The 11115-nt window shown below is 38.7% G+C and overlaps 1 long non-coding RNA gene across 1 annotated transcript; it reads right to left on the reverse strand.

Annotated features, from left to right (window-relative positions):
* Window positions 1-1471: 1471 nt before the first annotated feature.
* LOC117668323 (uncharacterized) lies at window positions 1472-5439 on the reverse strand. Its single transcript, XR_004592251.3, has 2 exons — window positions 5213-5439; window positions 1472-3719 (listed from the first exon to the last, which is right to left on the reverse strand). It is a non-coding gene; the product is annotated as an uncharacterized LOC117668323 (long non-coding RNA).
* Window positions 5440-11115: the final 5676 nt, after the last annotated feature.

An 11115-nucleotide genomic window follows, 5' to 3' on the forward strand; every position in this document is an offset into this window, starting at 1 on the left:
AGACTTTCTGGCTGAAAAATGGAGTGAAAAGGTTTAAAATAAATGGATGAGATTATTTAGATAGCAAATCTAAAGAGTTTGGGGCTCTGATTTGGAAAATCAGCAAGTGTGAGATGGGGAGTTTTTCTTCTTTTACTCCGTCACTTAACCCTAGAAACTTCAACCTGTAAACTAGACAAGTCACAAACATAACAGTAATGGGTAGTATTTCTTACACAGCATTCCATGTCCCAACATAGAGCAGGCCATTAATTTAGATCTTTTGAAGAAGATATCACAAATTTGTAAATAGACTCTATGGCCAGTAGGTGAATGAAATGCTGTGGAGAGTAATAATACACAGTTTTTAGATTTATACATTTGAGATGTTAACGGACTGCAATTCCTGTGCTTCTTGACCATGTTAGTTAAGGCATATCAGAGCTGAAGGCTAACAACACTAGGAGGTCCATAAAATCCCCATCTCAATAGCAGCCCTTCAAATAAGAGTATAAATAAGAGATAAATAAGATAATACTCTCCTTTATGAGCTCTTCTTAGAAAGATTTTGGTGAGCATCTCACTAAGTTTGGAAATGAACATGTGCTTCATCAACAAGACTCATTCTTATACTCTTGTTCTATTCTGTTAGCATTGCTTTTTGAGGGTGAATGTTTACCTTAAGTTCCTGTCTTAGAGTATCTTTTAGTCATTCTGGATTACATGTTAGAGCATGCTGAGAGATTCCTTCTCTATGGCAGAATGTATTTCAATCAACATCTTTAAAAGCACCAGTTAGTATAACTTAACAGATTTTCTTAAAGAACTCATGGGTAAATTTCTAATTTTTATAACAAGTGTCTAAACAACCATACATTAAGTGCATATAGCAAGTAAGAATAATAAGTAATCAGTGGTAATCTTTCAGCCAAACATGAGAATGGGTAGCATGTGTGTAAATGTATTTAAAATTTTAAAACATTTACTTTATATATACATACATACATACATACATACATACATACATACATACATACATACCAGAGGTGAGTTTCAGCAGGTTCTGATCAGTTCTGGAGAACTGGTAGTGGAAATTTTGAGTAGTTCGGAGAGCTGGTAGTAAAAATTTTAACTGGCCCCACCTGCATCTATTCTCTGCCTCCCAAGTCCCAGTTGATCAGGAGGAAATGGGGATTTTGCAGTAACCTTCCCCTGGATTGGGGAGGGAATGGAGATTTTATTGGATTCCCCTGGATTGGGGAGGGAATGGCAAGGGAAGGGAGTATCCTTCCCTTGCCATGCCCATCAAGCCACACCCACCAAGCCATGCCACACCCACCAAACCACACCCACAGAACCGGTAGTAAAAAAATTTGAAATCAACCACTGAGATACATACATAATTTTAAATTTTGGTATTGGCAGCTTAATCTGTATTAAAAGAATTGACAAAGGAAACAATCTACAGTTAAAAAGAAGTATAAACAAAAGGCAGGTTTTGAACATTTTTATTTGAAATATTTATACATTGCTTCACATTAGCTTATAAACTTAGCAATACATATTCAAAAGGTAAGGTATTTAAAGGGCAACAACTAAAATATGTAACACAAACACAGATCGGTAGAAGGTTCTCTACTTCTCTCTTGGACCAGGACAAATTTCATGTGCCTCTGAGAAAGCAGCATGCAGCCCTGGGGTTGCCCTACCAAAACTACTCTTCCATCAGCAAGGAGAACTGCAGCCAAGCCTGAAAAGTAAATCTTAATAAGCAGGTAGATTTATGAATATCGGAGCCAGGTTGGTGCAGTGGTTAAGACCACCAGGCTAGAAATCCAAAAGCCATGATTTCTAATCCTGCCTTAGGCCCAAAGCCAGCTGGATGTCTTGGGCCAGCCACTCTCTCCTAACCCTAGGAAGGGGACAATGGCAAATCGCTTCTGAAATCTTGCCAAGAAAATTGCAGGGACTCATTCAGGCAATCACCAGGAGTCAACACTGATTCAAACCATCTAACACCTATAAGGAACTGAACTGAAAACCACTAAAATTTTCTACTGATGATACTACCTTAAGAAGCATGGGGAATGAAAAGAAGAGACAGCTTGCCAACAGAGGCAAGATCATTATATTCACAGCTTAACCTTGTTCCATGGTGCAGCCATGGTGGGGTGAGTACTGAGGAAGCTGCTTTCTTGGAAGGATAATCACCATTTGCTTTTCTTAGCACTGACCTGCTTGATCCTCCTATTCATACAATAATGCTGGACTTCTGGGTGTTCATTTTTCCCTTAAATCTCCAATCTCTTCTTACTAACTAGTGGGTAAGCAGCTGAACTCTTTCTATTTTATTCTCATGGATTTCCTATTCTCTGGGAAATGAAGATAATGGATGCAGCTGTTTAGGTTTTTGTGCTTACAGCAGTGCATCTATTTTGTGAGAAGTTTTTACAAAGAGTGCAGCAACTGCAACAGTATTTGGCGGGACTTGTATATCTCAGTCCAATCTTAATGAACCACTGCACTTACCTAGTGTTGGTGGTGAATCAGTCACAGACTCCTGCCATGTGAATCTGTAGTCAACAAGCTATCTATTTGGTTAACATCGTGATGTGTGAAAACTCCATCTGCCTAAAATAAACCCACATTGTGGGTTTTGTTTGTTTTTGGCTTTATTTTCAGGCCTCTTCCAGAAGGGCAGAACTACACTGGAACATTGTTGCATTATGTTAAACTAGGCTAAATGAATCTCGTATTATCTCATTAACCATCCCAGCTCACAGAATGAACCAGTGGTTGTGAGCTTGCATGTTCACTGCCTAATTTTATGCCTGGGTAAGTATGGCAGGAAAACTGCCATTTTATCTCATTATGTTTAGTTTATTACGTTGTATTAGCTTACTCAAAACTTTATCAAGTGCTCCTAAGTAAATGCACTATCCCAGTATAGGAGGAATGGCAGAACCTGGGGGCAGAGTTAAAGGAGGGATCAGCCTAGAATCCTTATGTAGCCACAAGCAAACTAAGTTCAACTTCCCTTGAATCCTATTGACCCTTATCTAGCCTGTTAGTTGACAAGATTCCTGTTCATAGGCATTATTAGCAAAAAATCAGTTTAATTGGACCTTCATATGTGGACCTGATCCTTCGCACCTCACATCCAGTCTGTATGAAACCAAGCCATTACAAGACAAAATAAGAAGGCCTGGTAGGCACAATTAAAAGGCAGGAATCTCAGAGTGAATTCAGGATCATCCATGATTGTGACAAATTTTAGCGTGTGCAAACTTTGAAGCAGGTTCTATAAGTGAAGACATTTATCTCACATGTTGTGAGCAGGATAATATTAGGTTCAGAACTCTACTTCCATTGATTTTCCTAAGTCATGATTCTAAAGTAGTTTTTCTCAACTATAGCAACTTTAAGATATGTGGACTTCAGCTCCCAGAATTCCCCAGCCAGCCATGGGGCTTGAAGTCCACAAATCTTAAAGATGCTAAGGTTGAGAAACACTGTTCTAAACAGAACTTTTTTGCAACGTTGACCAAATTCAAGTCTGTGCTTAAAATTTTTCCCTCCCCTCACATTAGCTGAGTTTCATCCTGCAAGGGTGGTTTGACTCATGTCTTCGCTTTTTGGGAGAGACGGCAGGAAGGCCTTTATTTCCTGAAGTGCTGGAATTAAAACCCACTTGAAATCATTTCAATTACAGGAGCATCGTGGTAAAAATGGCTTGATTTCTGTAAAACAAAAAGGAAAATCAAGCACATCACTTTCTGCACAACAGAGATATTTCATCAGATTAGTTGAGGCTTGCCTGCTTTATATTGCTCAGGCTATAGAAAGGGGAGGATTTAAATAATGCATAAACAGCATTTGGAGTACCTGAAATGGCTTTAAGGCAGCGGTGGGTTTCAGCAGGTTCTGACCAGTTCTGGAGAACCGGTAGTGGAAATTTTGAGTTCAGAGAACCGGTAGTAAAAATTCTGACTGGCCCCGTCCCCATCTATTCTCTGTCTCCCAAGTCCCAGCTGATGGGGATTTTGCAGTAACCTTCCCCTGGATTGGGGAGGGAATGGAGATTTTACAGTATCCTTCCCCTGGAGTGGGGTGGGAATGAAAATTTTACAGTATCCTTCCCCTGCCACGCCCACCAAGCCATGCCACGCCCACCAAGCCACACCCACAGAACCGGTAGTAAAAAAAATTGAAACCCGCCACTGCTTTAAGGTAAGGTGCATATTGCTCCTTCTCACACAGTTGCAGTGGAGATGAGGCAAGACATATTAAGGACCTCTATGTCTGAGGAATTTGTCTCATAAATATACAGTTCTCCAACATGAGAATCCAAATACAACCCTGGTCATACTGATGGGTGCATGCCAATCTGGATCAGGCCACTGATCCAGATTGAATGAATGGGAGAAGGTTGCATTTTCCTCCATCCCTTATTCTTATTTCATCACCAGGAATCTCGTTTAATGGGAAGGAGACATTTTATGGGGGATGAAAAATGAAAGAATCACAACCTTCATCCTGCTTTTACCTCCATGTCTAGAGGTTAAATAGAAGAGATAATTCCAGGGGTGAAATCTAGCAGGTTCTGACAGGTTCTGGAGAACCGGTAATGGAAATTTTGAGCAGTTCAGAGAACCGGTAGCCGAAATTTTGAGTAGTTTGGAGAACTGGCAAATACCACCGCTGTCTGGCTCCAGATTGGGGTGGGAATGGAGATTTTGCAATATCCTTCCCTGAGAGTGGGGAGGGAATGGAGATTTTGCAGTATCCTTCCCCTGCCACGCCCACCAAGCCATGCCCACCAAGCCACACCCACAGAACTGGTAGTAAAAAAAATCGGATTTCACCACTGGATAATTCCTCTCTGTCTGGGTTTGGATGCCCCCTAATCAGTGGTGGGTTGCTCCCGTTATGGCCCATTTCGGCTGAGCCGGTAGCGGTGACGATGTGACGTCACCGAACCTGTTCTCTTTGTTTGGGAGCTGGGCCCCCACATTATTCTTACCTTTATTTCTTCTTTTTTAGCCCAGCTGATAGGCGCAGCAGAGTCGATTGCTGTACCTCAGCTGGGCAGAAATCTAACACGCTTGCGCACAGCGCAAATTTGGCACGCATCCGTGTGCACGAAGAGAACCAGTGGTAACGCTAGTTGGAACCCACCACTGTCCCTAATGCCATGCAAACATGGATAAAAATTGTGATTAAGATACTCTACCTAATCATGCAACTGAGATATCATGCAAGCCAGATCTGAGTAACTCGGCCTGATGCCCCAAACTGTCTAAGCAAATCTGTTGAACTTGAAGCAAATTTCTCCAATATCATTGCTGAGAGTAGAAATACAGGACCGCTTTTCTTAGCTGTGACATTTAAACCACAGGTAACAACAGTGATGAAAGGGTAACTTTATGATCAGTCCTCACATTTATGACTTTCACAAGTCTGTAAAGCAAAGGAAAGTAAGATCATAGGCAAAGTTATGGTTTCAATTAGCAAAAATGGCTACTTTGCTTAATCACTGATTTGATGCCAATTGTGGTCACTACATGAAAACTATGTATGTTTTTACTGATTTCACACTGATGGAACATTTTTTAAAAGAATTTAAAACATTCCATAAAGGTGAAAGATTACAACACTTTTGGTTTTGTGTCATCTTTAAGCCCTAAATAATGCTGGTCTTCCATCTCAAGCTCCAATAATATCTGAGCTTGTTCAGAAGCAGTGAAGGAAGAAATTGAGAACTTCTATAGCAATTTGCAAAGGGTGCTAAATTCAACATTAAGAAAGGAGTGGTCCTCTTACGGATAACAGGATGCAAAAGTTGGAGAAACAAAAAAAAAATTGGAATCATAGAATGATTTGGATAGGTCAATGCAACAAAGCAGGAAACCAATAAGGTTTTCTGAAGAAAAGTGTCAAAAAACATAAACATTCTTCAAATGGTTTGTATAAAATGCAGCCTCAGAAAGCATTTTAGAAGAATATATTAAAGCTTTCTCCATTTTCCAGGCACTCTAGCAATGCAAAGCAAATAATTGCTCTGATAGCTTTTTTCAATGCAATTAAAATGTGAAGCCAAGTTTCAAGTGGATCTGGAGAGGCCATATTAAATGCATCAGTGGTTCATTTCACTTCTAAAACATACTTTTAAAACTACAGGATGTATTTTCATCTCAAAATAGCTGAATCCAGGCCCGGATTTAGGCTGCAATTTTACACACAATTGGAAGTTTCTCTGTACTGAATTCCTAGGAGCTTCATTCCAAGTGGTCATGCATGCCATTCATTCAATGAAATATCCCATTTGTCAATGGCTTGCAGGAGTAATTATTATTAAGAAAACCTGGAGGTGGGAATAGAACCTCCTTAGGCTTTTAAAAAAACTGGGTGCCCTTTAAAACTATTTTCCATCACTACAAAATTTTCCAAGGAACATGGTTTTGGTTTTTATTCTCTTATTGTCTCAAGGTGTTTTGACATGCTCTGCATCATGGCAAATTGTATGGATAAGTATTTAATTTTAACTGGAAGTAGACTGTTGCAATATTTATTAGGACTACAGTAATCTATAAGAATAATAGGTAAATGAACAAGGTAAGATAAGGGCATTTTTGTGCAAAATGTGAAGGTGCTGAACATCCGAACTATTAGAAATATACTTTAAGAATGTATAAAGAACAAGGGCTGCAATGTGCTCTTTCATGCTGACAAGATTGCTTGAACCAACTCAGTAGTTAACTAACCAGTTCTAGGGGGGAAGTAAACTTCTCCAGAAGGCAAGCTGAGGACACCTCTATAGAAGAAGATCAAGATTCATTTGTTCAGCTTTTTAATATCTATTGACCTGTCACTGTTACACAAAGCCTTGGTTTTGTTGACCACAATTTGTTGACTAAGCTATAATTGGCTGTTTGAGCCCATCAGGCTAAGCTATGAATCCTCTTTTTAAACCACAATGGTTAGTTTTGCACAACACACAAAACCAAGTATATTACATTGCATCTTAGCATGATGTGTGTGACCCTAAAGTGGTGTTTTTTTGTCTATTTTAACTACTATCTAAAGATACATCTCATTTCTATCTTTATGCATGATTAAAATGTATTTATTTTCATTTTGCTAAATTTATATCCCATCTTTTCCCAAGATCTTAAGGTAGCATACATAGCAGAACGTCCTCCTCTATTTTTTTCCCATAACAATAATCCTGGGCACTGAATAATTTTCTGACTCCAAGTCACTTCCATAGTTGAAACTGAACCTGGATCTCGCTGTCCTAGTTCAACAGTCTGCAGTAATTATTACACCACGGGTGTCAAACTCACGGCGTTACGTTGCCGTCATGTGATGTTTTGTGATGTTTTTTCCCTTTGCGGAATTGGGGTGGGCGTGGCCTACACATGATGCATCTGGCCCACAGGCCTCCAGTTTGACACCCCTGTATTACACTATATCGATTCAATAATCAGTTAAAAATCTGATCCCAACTAGTGCTGCAACATCTGGATTCAAATTTCAGATATTGTATGTTTAATATTTAAATTTGAGAAAATCATAGTAAAGAAATATGTAATATATTAAATACTGACAAGATCTTTCAAATATCATTGTAGAGAGTAATCTGATATAGCAGCTAAAGGGCTAGATTACACACTTGGGTTAAATCTCCATGCAAATATTGCTCTCACTATGGATTAGATCAGTGTTTTTTAAATTTGACAATTTAAAATCTATGTGGACTGGCTGGGGAATTCGGGAGTTGAAGTCCACATATCTTAAAGCTGCCAAGTTTGAAAAACACTGGACTAGGTGGATGATATAACAGCATACTTTACAGGAATATTGTAAAAATAAAATAAGAAAGAATCTATCTGCTCTAGTGTCTTTGGAAGATTATAATTTTCATAAACTGCTTACAGAATAGACATTTCAAGCAAATATTTTCTTTACAATGCTGCATTAGAAACATTTTCTTGAGGTTAGGGTTAGAAGTATACAGCTTACTTTACAGGAATATTGTAAAAATAAAATATTGTACAACTGAATATTGTAAAAATAAAATAAGAAAGAATCTATCTGCTCTAGTGTCTTTGGAAGATTATAATTTTCATAAACTGCTTACAGAATGGACATTTCAAGCAAATATTTTCTTTACAATGCTGCATTAGAAACATTTTCTTGAGGTTAGGGTTAGAAGTATACAGCTTCCATACAAAACTGCATTTGATCACAGATCCATGAGAGAAGGTAGAAAGAAAAGTGTCAAAGAAATCTGGAGCATGTTACAACTGGTGTCTTTCAAATATACCGGGCTACAATTCCCACTATCCCCACTCTACCATGGATGATGGATATTGCAGCCAAATACATTTGGAGAGCATTCATCTGGGGAAGGCTTGTATTGTACATTAAAATGCTCCAAGACACGACTATTCGTTCCATTCATTTACTAACCAACCAGTTGTACTTCTTACCAAACCAGTAGGAAAACAGAAAGGGGAGAGAAACAAGAGCCTTGTTCTTCCCTCCATCTCTTTTCCTTATCTCCTCTGCCACTATTTATTTTGTTTCTTTGCTGTGCAAATAACCAACTACCTTCCAGAGGGGCTCAACCCAGCCCTTTTATGCCCTGCAGTCATGACAATGTCTTTTAAAGGGAAAATTGATTCTTTGGAATGCTGTGCGAGCACATACTTATCATAGCCCTACAGCCCACACCTGTTGAACAGGTAAACCAGATCCTCGGCAATGGGCCTCAGCTACGACATTCCAGCTTGGCAAGCTATTACTCTCTAATTGCTACCTGTCAAGCAGGTAACTTAAGCTTTTGAACCAAACCCAAACAAGCGCATGTTCCCACGAAATCCTAAACTTCTTGACCTTTGACCCCAGCACAGGGTTACAAATAATTTTAAGCAGGGATGGTTTGGAATATATGAAGGCACTCTCAAATGGTCACCAAACTCAACCCAATCCAGCCAACGGTCATATTTAAAGGGGGTTCAAATAGTTTAAATGCACCTTAATGTACCTTCAATGCAAACTTGAAATGCTTCATCTGTGTACATCAGAGGTCTTCAAACTTGGCAGCTTTAAGAGTTGTGGATTTTAACTCCCAGAATTCTCCAGCCAGCTGAATTCTGGGAGTTGAAGTCCACAACTCTTAAAGCTGCCAAGTTTGAAGACCTCTGGTGTAGATGAAGGTGACTTGTTGATATTTCTAGCCACTAAAACCAGTGTTTCTCAAATGTTGGCAACTTTAAACTATATGGGCTTCAACTTGTAGAATTCCCCAGCCAGCATTGGGAATGCTCTGGATGTTGAAGTTCGCACAGCTTAATGTTGCCAAGGTTGAGAAACACTGGTGTAGCAGCTGGAAATATCAACAAGTTACCTTCTGCTTGACTCCCGGCTGCTGGTCTGAAATCTGTCAAGTTTCCCATGGGGGAACCAGTTCCCAGAGCAGTATTTGGGAAAGGTGGAACAGGCACTTCTTGTTCTTTTCTTCCTTCCAGTTCAGGCTTGTCGAGCACAAAGCAGCAAGGCACAGTCAGCACTTGTTCCAAATAAATGCATCTCCAAACAGGCTTATGCAATACCTATGGTATTGGGCAACTAATTTTCTCTTCCTTTTACACCATAAAAATGAATCTCAGAAAACTGCATATACTCCGGTTGTGCCATTTCGTAATTAGGGGAACATAAGTTTTGTAGATAAATCCAGGTGTTTAGAATATGTCAGAAAGGGGCAGACATTCAAAGGAAGAAGCTCCCCTAATACTAGCCAGAGATAATGGTTCATGTTTAATTATTTGGTGGTTCAATTAAATAAAGTTCATGCTTCTTTTCTTAGGAAGTGAATGCCAAGAGTAACAGGTGGTTATTCGTTTTGACATCTCATTTGTGTCTTTATTAGGATGTGGGAGAATTTACCTTTTTTCAGCTTAAGGATAGATGGCTAAACTGTTAGTAGGAATGCTCACTCACGTGTTTATTACTCAAAATAAATATTGCACCAAACAGAACCAAATCCAATCAGATACTGCATTTGCAAGCACATACAGTACATGAAATATGACCTATCCTATCTTCAATTAATTCAGGGTCCACATCTTCCTTCCTCAAATGTCTGTTTGATAAAACTATAAATATCATTTAAAAACACATATAGGCTGAACCACACAATAATTTACAATCTGATGATAAAAGTAGAACTTTGCCCTTTCTTAGGTGCTTTTTTACCCAGTGCAAAATTAATAATCAGATAGAGGGCAATGAATGCTAGTATAATTGTATCTGCTGCAGTATCTACTATAACTTTTTTATTTTAGAGATTTAATTTTAAATTAAGAGCACTTTTTGAATACCTTTGCTAACACAGCAATATCCAGCAGAGATGAAATTACAAGCAAGCAAGTGTCTCGACTTCTAATGGTAGACAAGATTATATCTATTTTTTCTGTCATCCATGATTGCTTATGCTGGTACTTGTGAGAAATTTATTTTAGTTGTATACCAGAATTATATTTATCCAATCAATCTATGGGTAGTACAGATAATCAGATTATACAGCCTTCATCTAATCACAAAGTCAGCTAGATTACTAACATTTATGTAAGATCATTTTGATATCAGTTTACAGAAGAATATGAAAGTTTAGATAATGTTATATGAACAGAGTTGTTTATCAAACTTTTCATTTCTGATTATGTCAGTGAAATCCCAGAACCAGGTCCAACTTAAAAGGGACATGTGAAGATTATCAATCTATGCTGGGTCTCAGTGGCTAATGCCAATGATAAGGTTTATCAGCCCCTATAAGTTCACGCATTGAAACCTGCTTATGTTCCTGATACACTGTGCACATGCAGGTGTGAAATGTGACAACGACTAGGAGGGACAAGTCTGCAGATTTTTATTTTTATTTATTTTTTTGCAACACCATTAGTGTTGCAGAATTCTGGGAGCTGAAGTCCACAAGTCTTAATGTTGCCAAGGTTGGAGACCCCTGATTTAAATGATGCTTCAAACTTATTTTGCATACTTCTGCTCTAGTATTGACAAGTCATCCAAATATATGCACAGTGATGCAATGCTATTAATTTTAGTGGATTG

The sequence above is a fragment of the Pantherophis guttatus genome, chromosome 3 (assembly GCF_059756535.1).
Source record: "Pantherophis guttatus breed Tessera chromosome 3, ASM5975653v1, whole genome shotgun sequence".
NCBI classification, from domain to species: domain Eukaryota; kingdom Metazoa; phylum Chordata; class Lepidosauria; order Squamata; family Colubridae; genus Pantherophis; species Pantherophis guttatus.